We start from the raw sequence: 12,741 nt of genomic DNA on the forward strand, positions 1-12,741 counted from the left end.
CGGATGTGACCATCATGATGCTGTAAAAAGAACCTGGATTCATCCGAAAAAATGACGTTTTGCCATTCGTGCACCCACGTTCGTCGTTGAGTACACCATGACAGGCGCTCCTGTCTGTGATGCAGCGTCAAGAGTAACCGCAGCCATGGTCTCCGAGCTGTTAGTCCATGCCGCTGCAAACGTCGTCTAACTGTTCGTGCAGATGGTTGTTGTCTTGCAAACGTCCCCATCTGTTGACTCAGTGATCGAGACGTGGCTGCACGATCCGTTACAGCCATGCGGATAAGATGCCTGTCTTCTCGACTGCTAGTGATACGAGGCCGTTGGGATCCAGCACGGCGTTCCGTATTTCCCTCCTGAACCCACCGATTCCATATTCAGCTAACAGTCATTGGATCTCGACCAACGCGAGTAGCAGTATCGCGATACGTTAAACCGCAATCGCAATAGTCTACAATCCAACCTTTATCAAAGTCGCAAACGTGATGGTACGCATTTCTCCTCCTTACACGAGGCATCACAACAACGTTTCACCAGGCAACGCCGGTCAACTGCTGTTTGTGTAAGAGAAATCGGTTAGAAACTTTCCTCATGTCAGCTTTTTGTAGGTGTCGCCACCGGCGCCAACCTTTTGTGAATGCTCTGGAAAGCTTATCATTTGCATACCACAGCATCTTCTTCCTGTCGGTTAAATTTCGCGTCTGTAACACGTCATCTTCGTGGTGTAGCAATTTTAATGGTCAGTAATGTAAATTAAGAAAAATGAACTGGCGTCTAAAAAGTTGTGTTAACATTCAAAACACTCATACTATGGGAGCAGTGACGAATTATGGGGCTAAATAACCTATACCCTGTATTGTTATCTATTGGGAGGTACTTACTCCTGAAACCCTTACACTGACAAGGGGAAAGCCTCAGACACTGCCTACCGATTCGGCTCATGTTTGGCAGGTCGCTTGAGTATAACCTAAAACGAAGGAATCTAAGATATTTTGGGTCATTACCCGTGCAATTTTGAGAAAATCACCCCTAAAGGTTATGACGGGTAATGGACTCAAATTGGCGGAATCGGTAGATAATTGTAAATAGAGCATTTTTCATCATCATGTCTGGGGCCCGCAAACACAAACGTTTCCAGAAAGAAGCTTTTACAACTGCCTGTTCTGTACCCACTTGGTAAACGCTTTTCGCCGACAGCACCGATAGCGCAACGGACGAGGTAAGTGGCTGGGAATCGGAAAACCTGGGTTCGAATCTCGAAGAAACCTAGCTGATGTCATTCCTTTCGTTTGTATTTTTCCATATCGCAATTGATAGGGATAGGAGGTTTGATAACGTAAGTAAATCAATAAGGAATAATAATAATAAGGTAGGCAAACTAATTTCCCAAACGCCGTGAGTTAGTGAAGTATGAAACTTTCAAGCCTTGTCACATGAAAACAATTCCGAGTAAGAGTGCTGTGAATTCCTCACGAGGGACCACATATAGCCAAGCGGGCGACGCTTGTTTACAGCGAGGCACGGGACAGAATGCACGCGGGGAGAGTTATGTTGTCCCTGATGCCTCTTCGTCATATTGTAGTTGCGAACCTGGAAGAGTGAAGGTGTCCAGTATGAACCTTATAGAAGTCAATCGGAAGGAGTTGTTTTCCGTCATCAGGCTGCCGCGAACCTCGCGGATACATATAGTGATTTTTCCGTCGTTAAAGCGCCGAATGACATACGTTTTGTGTTGGTTCGAGATTGTGTTTCTTCGAGATTCGAACCCGGGTTCTCGGATTCTCAGGCAGTCACCTTGGCCGTTGGGCTATCGATGCTGGCGGCAAAAATCGTTTACCATGTGGGTACAGAAGGGACAGTTGTAAAAGTTTCTTATCTCGATTTCTGGAAAAGTATTCGTTTTCGGGTCCCACACCTTATGGTGAAAAATGCTCTATTTACAATTACCAATCAATCCTGTTGAGTCGATTCCTCGTCATTACCTTTTGGGTGATTTTCTAAAAACGCGGGGTTGTTGACCCAAAATATCTTAGATTCCTTCGTTTTTGGTTGTACACAAGCGACCTGTCAAATTTGAGCCGAATCGGTTGGCCGTGTCTGAGGCGTTCCCCTTATGAGATGACAGAAGTCATGGGATAGCGACACGCACGTGTACTGATGGCGGTAGCATTGCGTACACAAGGTATAAAAGGGCAGTGCATTGGCGGAGCTGTCATTTATACTCAGGTGTTTCATTTGCAAATGTTTCCGACGTTATTATGGCCGCACGACGAGTATTAACAGACTCTGAAAGCGGAATGAAAGTTGGAGCCAGAAGAGCGGGACATTCCATTTCAGAAATCGTCAGGGAATTCAATATTCCGAGATCCACAGTGTCAAAATCGTGCTGATAATACCAAATTTTACCCGAACAACGGCAGAATTTTTATGGATGAGAATACGCCATGCCGCAGTTCCACAATCATTTGTGGTTAGTTTTAAGAACCTTCTGGACAATTCAAGCGACTGATTTGGCCACCCAGACCGCCCGACATGAGACCCATCGAAAATTTATGGGACATAATCGAGAGATCAGTTAGTGCACAACATCACTCACCAGCAACACTTTCGTAATTGTGGGCGGCTATAGAGGCTGCATGACTCAATATTTCTGCAGGGGACTTCCAACAACTGTTTTGGGGCCATGTCAAGTCGAGTTTCTGCACTACACCAGGCTTAAGGAGATCCGACACGACGTTAGGAGGCATCCCACGACTTAATTCACTGCAGTGTAGATTGTCAGTTGTCCTCTCATAGACGGAACGACATGCATTTATTGATTTAGATATAAGTGTACATAAGGGTCCATTTGATATTCTGCCGTTATAATTCCACGTGGAGAAATGTGGAGGTCTATGGACCTGTCTGATAATATCACAGCCACTCATAGGCTCTGCCCCATCTTCTGCATCCATTCATGGATAGTTGTTGGACAAAATCGTTCCCGATTCTTGCAAAATAGAAGTGTAGCTTCTGTCTATTTGGTGACTTAGAGAAGGCAGGAAAAGGTGTGGACGGGGCCTTACTCAGTTAGCGTTGGTTGCTCAGTAAACACTTTCACTTTATTTAAGGAAATAATTTTTTGAAAACAATCATTTGAAAAAAATTGACTGTAACACAAGTTACACTGATAGCTGAAGGCCTTATTCCGAAAGAATTCAAATTATTTGTGGGCTGAAGGCCACGAGCAATACTTCAGAGCAATTAACGGCAGAAGGCCTGAATTACAAATGAGGAAGACAATTACACGTTAAAAATGCGAAAATCATTTTTTAAAACAATCATTTTCAAAAAATTGAGTATAACTCAAGCTACGCCGACGTCTGAAGGCCTTATAAACAAAGAATTCAAATTATTTGTCGGCTGAAGGCCACAATCAATAGGAATAATTTAAACAATATATTATTTTTAAATAACTGACACAATCAGACCAAATAAAGAAGGGAGTGGACCACAGACAGTGGACTTGAGGAAAAGTCCCTACAGCTGTGTAAGCGGTGAGATAGGCAGCCAAGAGTTACGCTCACGTAACAGGATGGCAATCCAAACTAGGGACAGCTTAAATGCCGACCAGCACACTCGAAAAATCCACCTAAGTTGCGATAACCAATACCACGTTAGAATAACAGTTAACATCGTCAAATGACAAGCATTTAAATACACAAGTTGGCTCCACCAAATCCTAGTATGCAGACAGATTGGGGTTGTTTTGAGGAAAGAGACCAAACTACGAGGTCATCGGTCTCATCAGATTAGGGAAGGAAGGCAGCCGTGCCCTTTCAAAGGACTCATCCCGGCATTTGCCTGAAGCGATTTAGGGAAATCACGGAAAACCTAAATCAGGATGGCCGGACGCGGGATTGAACAGTCGTCCTCCCGAATGCAGACCCGGTTAAGACCAAACTGCCTATTCAAAATCTGACTAGATGCACACGGAATCGCAAAAGACAATTCTACAAACAACTCAAACAATGCTAAAACAGCCACTATACAGCAACAAGACGAATTGCACGTAGGCATGAACGCTAAAAACACAGAAACGGTCGAAAGACCAGATACAAGTCGTCCACTGAGACGACCGACCGAACGACCAACCATCGGTCGTTGCGAATCAAGTCAGGCAATGGAAAGGTGCCAGTATGATTCGACTGACACCTTATTGCCATGCGGTCACTTCCACAGACGGACAAAAACACCCAAGTTATATCAACGATCGATTCAACTTAAACTCGCTGAATCCGGACCTCGACGCGGCCTTGCACTCTCGCTACCACATCCTTCCCTCGGGCAGTGCATGTATAGCCAGCTGTCCCAGCGAGTACTGGCGCTGTGTGGACCTCACTGCTCCTCCGTCCTAAGTGATCTGCCTGGCACACAGCGACCTGGAAATACTAGAGGTCGCTCCAAAGGTAGTACCACAGTACTCGCTATCGATAAGCGCGGATGCTGCCACTGACGAACAGACAGAGGGTGCAAAGGTTGTGGCGCCAGTGAACAGACTAAGAAAACGAGAGGTGACAATCGCAATACACGACCCCAACCTGTCAATGGCGGCACCAAGGCGAGCCAGAGCACGGCTCAGAGGGGCTCATCAGAGAAGATAAGAGTCCTCTATAGATTTGCAGTCCAGTACATAGGGTGATTCAGCTGCACCTACCGCTGTGTTTTATGTGGCCTACAACATCTTCAAACACCACGTGGCAGATTTTCATATTCTCCCGCTCGCTACAAACTGTTAGGCCTACAAAAAAAAAAATGAGCAGGACCATTATATAGGAAATTTAATGTAGTTAAAATTTGTACTTTCATACTTTTTCCCTGGGGGCTGCAGTTTTCGAGTTACTCAAGATAAACGCATTTGAAGATCCCTTTTGCACGTTTTCCTCGTATAAGTCGAAAGCTACGACCTCTATCGGAAACGTATCCGGGTACAAGATTCAACTACATTAAATTTCCTATATAAAAGTCGTATTCATTTTTCTGTAGGGCTAATAGTTTGCACATAGCCACCCAGAGAATGTGGGAATCTTATCCATGATATTTGAATGCTTTGCGGATTGCATAAGGCCCATAGGTAGGACAGTACGAATATTCCGTCCTGTGACGATTGGTGCACAACGCACAAATATCAGGGTTCTCGCTTTTATGTCCTTTCTAACACGTCAAATTGCAGTTCGAATGAGACCAGGCGTCTTTTGCTTCAAGTACATAAAAATGGACCTTGGGCACCGACTCGCATCGTAGCTGTTGGGCATTCTTGGTTGAACCTCCTGGTATCTATGGTTGGAAATATTTCTGACAGTCCTTTAACAATATCACTAAAAGCACCCATCTAGACAGATGGTTTGACAAGAGTCGGACATGCCTACGCTGGTTCAGTGGTATCCGCCATCACATGTCGTTCGATAAATAATGCCTCAATGCTATCCGACCAAGCTGTTTATACCAGGTTCCTTAGCTCACCTTATCTGAAGCAACTGTCATCCTGTTTTGAAAACTGCACTATACTACTGTGTACAGATGGCACAAGCCAGTCTGCGAGTATGTACGGCTGGTTTGCTCTCATTGCTTTTGGGTAGTGCTACTGTGTTAGCGCTTTGCTCAAATTTGGTGGCAGTTGCTGTAAATTTCATCCATTTGAACTTCTTTAGCTTTACGGGAAGTTTTGTATAAGATTTCCGTGTTTCAGTATGAAATACAGACCTACGGAAAGAATAATACCCTTTCTAAATTATAGACACATCGAAAAAGAGCAAAGCATAAGAAAAGTGTTGTGTTAAATGGGAAACAGATAGCAGAACGGCAATGATTTTACAAATAGACAACTCGCAGAAAGCAACTATCGTGGCCACATGTGTTGTTTTGTGCGAAACATGTGTATTTTTCCATTTAATCTAGACTCTATTTAGGAGATCCATGTGTTCAACAGGTTTTGATGAATTTGTTCCATAAAGGATGAGAGCATTTCGAACTGATTTTAAATTTGTTACACCTACAGAGAGAGTGGCCTTGCAGAGAGCATTACAATGTAGTACTTTCAGAGGCGGCAGCATTGACATTAGCGATTCACCTTTTGCAAGAAGCCCATCGGGCTACGGTGAACGTATTCTTAACGCTTTACACGATTAAAATCCACGCCGTGCGTCTACAGAATTAAGCCATGAAACATCGTAGGGAATTAGCCGTGAAACATCTTAGGACATTTGCGTTCATTAACGAGGTTTAATGATTCAGCACCTGAGAACTATAGTCTTAAAAGTTGAAATAAAAATCTAGCGAGAGCGTTCCCAAAAGAAACTACACGTTGGTCGAACTCAGGAACGTCGTTCCTAATGACTGGAAGTCGACAGCAGCTGCACGGGATTTATTTTTACGATTTTATCGGCCTATTTACCCATCTAAGCCGTACACTGCTAATACTGTTATAAATTTTGAACAATAAGACATGTGATACTAATTATAGTATGTACACAAATGCCAGCAAATTACTCACTTTAAAAACAGGCTCAGGGTAGCCATACGAACGTTGCGTAGACGTCACAGTTATATGCTTAAAGGCCACAGTGTCCAACATTCAACTTGTATTGAGATGTGATTTTTGAAGTTTTCCCGGCGTACTGGATATTCTATAAGATTTCGGGATTACAGCTGGCTCATGTTGACATGTTGCCACAATATTTCGGCATCCAACAGTACAGCCAACTCCACAAGTTGTGTGACCCGGAGATCTCTAATTTCTTCTGAGAGAAAACATTTTATTCATAACTAGATGTGGTACCAGGGTTCGCTCAGGGCTTTCAAATGAGGCTGTGTGCTAGTTGGAATAAAAGGATAAATTATAAAGTATAAGAGGTATTAAACACAAAATCAAATAGGGGTAATGCAGGAGTAGGTTTAATAATGAATAGGAAAATAGGAATGCGGGTAAGCTACTACAAACAACGTAGTGAACGCATTATTGTCGCCAAGATAGATACGAAGCCCACACCTACTACAGCAGTACAAGTTTATATGCCAACTAGCTCTGCAGATGCCGAAGAAATTGAAGAAATTTATGATCAAATAAAAGAAATTATTCAGATAGTGAAGGGTGACTGGAATTCGGTAGTAGGAAAAGGGAGAGAAGGAAACGTAGTAGGTGAATATGGACTGGGCCAAAGAAATGAAAGAGGAAGCCGCTTGGTAGAATTTTGCACAGAGCACAACTTAATCATAGCTAACACTTGGTTCAAGAACCATAAAAGAAGGCTGTATACATGGAAGAAGCCTGGAGATACTGACAGGTTTCAGATAGATTATATAATGGTAAGACAGAGATTTAGGAACCAGGTTTTAAATTGTAAGACATTTCCAGGGGCAGATGTGGACTCAGACCACAATCTATTGGTTATGACCAGTAGATTAAAACTAAAGAAACTACAAAAAACTGATAATTTAAGGAGATGAGACCTGGATATACTGAAAGAACCAGAGGTTGTACAGAGTTTCAGGGAGAGCATAAGAGATCAATTGACAGGAATGGAGGAAAGAAAAACGGTAGAAGAAGAATGGGTAGCTTTGAGGGATGAAGTAGTGAAGGCAGCAGAGGATCAAGTAGGTAAAAAGATGAAGGCTAGTAGAAATCCTTGGGTAACACAAGAAATATTGAATTTAATTGATGAAAGGAGAAAATATAAAAATGCAGTAAATGAAGCAGGCAAAAAGGAATACAAACGTCTCAAAAATGAGATCGGCAGGAAGTGCAAAGTGGCTAAGCAGGGATGGCTATAGGACAAATGTAAGGATGTAGAGGCTTATCTCACTAGGGGTAAGATAGATACTGCCTACAGGAAAATTAAAGACCTTTGGGAAAAACGAACCACTTGTATGAACATCAAGAGCTCAGACGGAAACCCAGTTTTAAGCAAAGAAGGGAAAGTAGAAAGGTGGAAGGAGTATATAGAGGGTCTATACAAGGGCGATGTACTTGAGGACAATATTATGGAAATGGAAGAGAAGGAGATGAAGATGAAATGGGAGATACGATACTGCTTGAAGAGTTTGACAGAGCACTGAAAGACCTGAGTCGAAACAAGGCCACCGGAGTAGACAACATTCCATTGGAACTACTGACGGCCTTGGGAGAGCCAGTCCTGACTAAACTCTACCATCTGGTGAGCAAGATGTATGAGACAGGCGAAATACCTTCAGACTTCAAGAAGAATATAATAATTCCAATCCCAAAGAAAGCAGGTGTTGACAGATGTGAAAATTACCGAACTATCAGTTTAATAAGTCACAGCTGCAAAATACTAACGCGAATGCTTTACAGACGAACGGAAAAACTAGTAGAAGCCGACCTCGGGGAAGATTTGTTTGGATTCCGTAGAAATGTTGGAACACGTGAGGCAATACTGTCGCTACGACTTATCTTAGAAGTTAGATTAAGGAAGGGCAAACCTAAGTTTCTAGTATTTGTAGACTTAGAGAAAACTTTAGACAATGTTGATTGGAATACTCTCTTTCAAACTCTGAAGGTAGCAGAGGTAAAATACAGGGAGCGAAAGGCTATTTACAATTTGCACAGAAACCAGATGGCAGTTATAAGAGTCGAGGGACATAAAAGGGAAGCAGTGGTTGGGAAGGGAGTGAGACAGGGTTGCAGTCTCTCCCCGATGTTATTCAATCTGTATATTGAGCAAGCAGTGAAGGAAACAAAAGAAAAATTCGGAGTAGGTATTAAAATCCATGGAGAAGAAATAAAAATATTGAGGTTCGCCGAAGACATCGTAATTCTGTCAGAGACAGTAAATGACTTGGAAGAGCAGTTGAACGGAATAGATAGTGTCTTGAAAGGAGGATATAAGATGAACATCAACAAAAGCAAAACGAGGATAATGGAATGTAGTTAAATAAAGTCGGGTGATGCTGAGGGAATTAGATTAGGAAATGAGACAATTAAAGTGGTAAAGGAGTTTTGCTATTTGGGGAGCAAAATAACTGATGATGGTCGAAGTAGAGAGGATATAAAATGTAGACTGGCAATGGCAAGGAAAGCGTTTCTCAAGAAGAGAAATTTGTTAACATCGAGTATAGATTTAAGTGTCAGGAAGTCATTTCTGAAAGTATTTGTATGGAGTGTAGCCATGTATGGAAGTGAAACATGGACGATAAATAGTTTGGACAAGAAGAGAATAGAAGCTTTCGAAATGTGGTGCTACAGAAGAATGCTGAAGATTAGATGGGTAGATCACGTAAGTAATAAGGAAGTATTGAATAGGATTGGAGAGAAGAGAAGTTTGTGGCACAACTTGACCGGAAGAAGGGATCGGTTGGTAGGACATGTGTTGAGGCATCAAGGGATCACCAATTTAGTATTAGAGGGCAGCGTGGAGGGTCAAAATCGTAGAGGGAGACCAAGAGATGACTTCACTCAGCAGATTCAGAAGGATGTAGGTTGCAGTAGGTACTGGGAGATGAAGAGGCTTGCACGGGATAGAGTAGCATGGAGAGCTGCATCAAACCAGTCTCAGGACTGAAGACCACAACAACAACAAGAGGTAAAAAAAATATTGAAAACATATTCTGTATACAACACTTGTTTATACATTTTTCATTTTGTTATCCGATATAAATTTTTTGAAGCCGGAATTTTCAAGGTTGATGCCACAATATTTTAAAGAATGTCCTTGCGCTTTGTTAATTGTAAAACTGTTGGCTAATTTGTTTGGAAATTTACACTCTATTTTCGATTTATATTCAGTCACTGTACCACTTTGACTACTCACACTTCACTGCACTAGTTTTCCGGTTCCTCACTTTATACTGATGAACTGAGATGTTGTCGAACATTCTGGAATATTCTTGAATGTTCCATACTATTCCCGAACATTCCACAACATCCCGAATCACTGTAGAACATTTCGGAATGTTGTTGAATGCTCTAGAATACTGGTTCAAAGTGGTTCAAATGGCTCTGAGCCCTATGTGACTTAACTTCTGAGGTCATCAGTCGCCTAGAACTTAGAACTAATTAAACCTAACTAACCTAAGGACATCACACACATCCATGCCCGATTCGAACCTGCGACCGTAGCAGTTGATCGGCTCCAGACTGTAGCGCCTAGAACCGCACGGCCATTCCGGTCGGCTCTAGAATACTCTTGAATGTTCTAGAAATTTCTAGAGGGCTAAACTTTCCAGTCTTCATATCTTCAAAAGCATACCCTTCAGGCAAAAACGGGAACCTTTTTCATGGATGGGAGACAGGGGGCTACCACACCATACAACTCCCTTGTTCGTCCCGGGATTCGTTTCTGAGTTTTGGCGGGACGCACGTTGTACACTTACTTTTATTATACAAAATATTGATGACACGTCTGGCGACATCAGACGTTTGATTTTAGCGCCTCCAGCGCCCGTTCCGACAGAAGGGCTGACGTGTAGTTTCATCTTTAGGCATGCGCCAGCGCGTAGCGGATGGAACAGTATTTGCAGAGGGCGCGGGTTTCGACAGAGGACGGTCCCGTGACGACTACCAATGTGCTACCATGCTGTCCCTTCTTCTTGTATGTGTTTTCCATACATTCGTTGCCTCACCGATTCTGTTAAGAACCTCCTCATTCCCTACCTTAACAGTCTACCTAATTTTCAACATTCTTCTATAGCACGACATCTCAAAACCTTCGATTCTCTTCGGCTCCGGTTTTCCCACAGTCCATCTTTTCACTACTATACAATGCTGTGCTCCAAAGGTACATTCTCAAAATTTTTGTCCTGAAATTAAGGTCTATGTTTGATACTAATGGACTTCTCTTGGCCAGGAATGTCCTTTTCGCCAATGTGAAATCTGCTTTTACGTCCTCCTTACTCCGTCTTTCATGGGTTATTTTGCTGACTAGGAAGCAGAATTCGTTAACTTCATCTACATCGTAATCGCAAATCCTGATGTTTACTTTCTCGCTGTTCTCATTTCTGCTACTTCTCATTACTTTCGTCTTTCTTCGACTTACTCTCAATCCATATTCTCAGACAATTCAGCAGATCATGTAATTCTTCTTCATTTTGACCGAGGATAGCAATGTCATTAGCGAAACTTATGACATATCCTTTCACCTTGAATTTTAATCCCAATCTTGAACTTTTATTTCCGTCATTGCTTCTTCGATGCGTTCATTGAACAGTAGAGGCGAAAGACTACATACTTGTTTTACATGCTTTTTAATCCGAGCACTTCGTACTTGGTCTTCAATTCTTACTATTTTCTCTTTTATCTTGTGCATATCGTATGTTATCCGTCCTTCCCTATAGCTTATACCTATTTTTGTCAGAATTCATCTTGCACTATTTGAAATTGTCACACTCTTTTTTACAGGCTGACAAATCGTATGAAAGTGTCTAGATCTTTCTTTTGTCTTGCTTCCATTACCAACCACAATGTCAGAATTGCCTCTCTATACCTTTACCTTTCCTAAAGCCAGACTGGTCGTCATCAAATACATTCTCAATTCGCTTTTACCCTCTTCTATGTATTACTTTTGTCAGAAACTTGGATGCATGATATCTTATGCTAAATGTGTGATAATCCTCGCACTTGTCGACTCTTGCAATCTTCGGAATTGTGTGAATGATATTTTTCCGAAAGGTATGTGGTACAACGCCAGATTTGTACATTCCACACACCAAAACGAATAGTCGTTTTGTTGCAACTTTCCCCAGTGATGTTAGATATTCTGATGGAATGTTACCTATCCCTTCTGCCTTATTTGATATTAAGTCCTCCAAAGCTCTCTTAAATTCTGATTCTAATTCTGGATCACCAATCTCTTCTACATCGATTCTTATTTCTTCGTCTGTCACACTAGAAAAATTTTCCCGCTCATTGAGGCTCTCAATATACTCTTTCCAATTATCCGTTCTCTCCTCTGCATTTAACAGTGAAATTCCCATTGCACTCTTAAAGTTACCACCCTGCTTTTAGTTTCAGCGATGGTTGTTTTGACTTACCTATATACACTCCTGGAAATTGAAATAAGAACACCGTGAATTCATTGTCCCAGGAAGGGGAAACTTTATTGACACATTCCTGGGATCAGATACATCACATGATCACACTGACAGAACCACAGGCACATAGACACAGGCAACAGAGCATGCACAATGTCAGCACTAGTACAGTGTATATCCACCTTTCGCAGCAATGCAGGCTGCTATTCTCCCCTGGAGACGATCGTAGAGATGCTGGATGTAGTCTTGTGGAACGGCTTGCCATGCCATTTCCACCTGGCGCCTCAGTTGGACCAGCGTTCGTGCTGGACGTGCAGACCGCGTGAGACGACGCTTCATCCAGTCCCAAACATGCTCAATGGGGGACAGATCCGGAGATCTTGCTAGCCAGGGTAGTTGATTTACACCTTCTAGAGCACGTTGGGTGGCACGGGATACATGCGGACGTGCATTGTCCTGTTGGAACAGCAAGTTCCCTTGCCGGTCTAGGAATGGTAGAACGATGGGTTCGATGACGGTTTGGATGTACCGTGCACTATTCAGTGTCCCCTCGACGATCACCAGAGGTGTACGGCCAGTGTAGGAGATCGCTCCCCACACCATGATGCCGGGTGTTGGCCCTGTGTGCCTTGGTCGTATGCAGTCCTGATTGTGGCGCTCACCTGCACGGCGCCAAACACGCATACGACCATCATTGGCACCAAGGCAGAAGCGACT

The 12,741-nt window shown here is 42.8% G+C and overlaps 1 protein-coding gene across 1 annotated transcript in view; it reads left to right on the forward strand.

Annotated features, from left to right (window-relative positions):
• The window catches only part of LOC126312017 (phospholipase B1, membrane-associated-like), a 135,589-nt gene that overhangs the window by 61,055 nt on the left and 61,793 nt on the right, over nt 1-12,741 (forward strand). The window lies entirely within an intron of this gene.

The sequence above is a fragment of the Schistocerca gregaria genome, chromosome 1 (assembly GCF_023897955.1).
Source record: "Schistocerca gregaria isolate iqSchGreg1 chromosome 1, iqSchGreg1.2, whole genome shotgun sequence".
Lineage (NCBI taxonomy): Eukaryota > Metazoa > Arthropoda > Insecta > Orthoptera > Acrididae > Schistocerca > Schistocerca gregaria.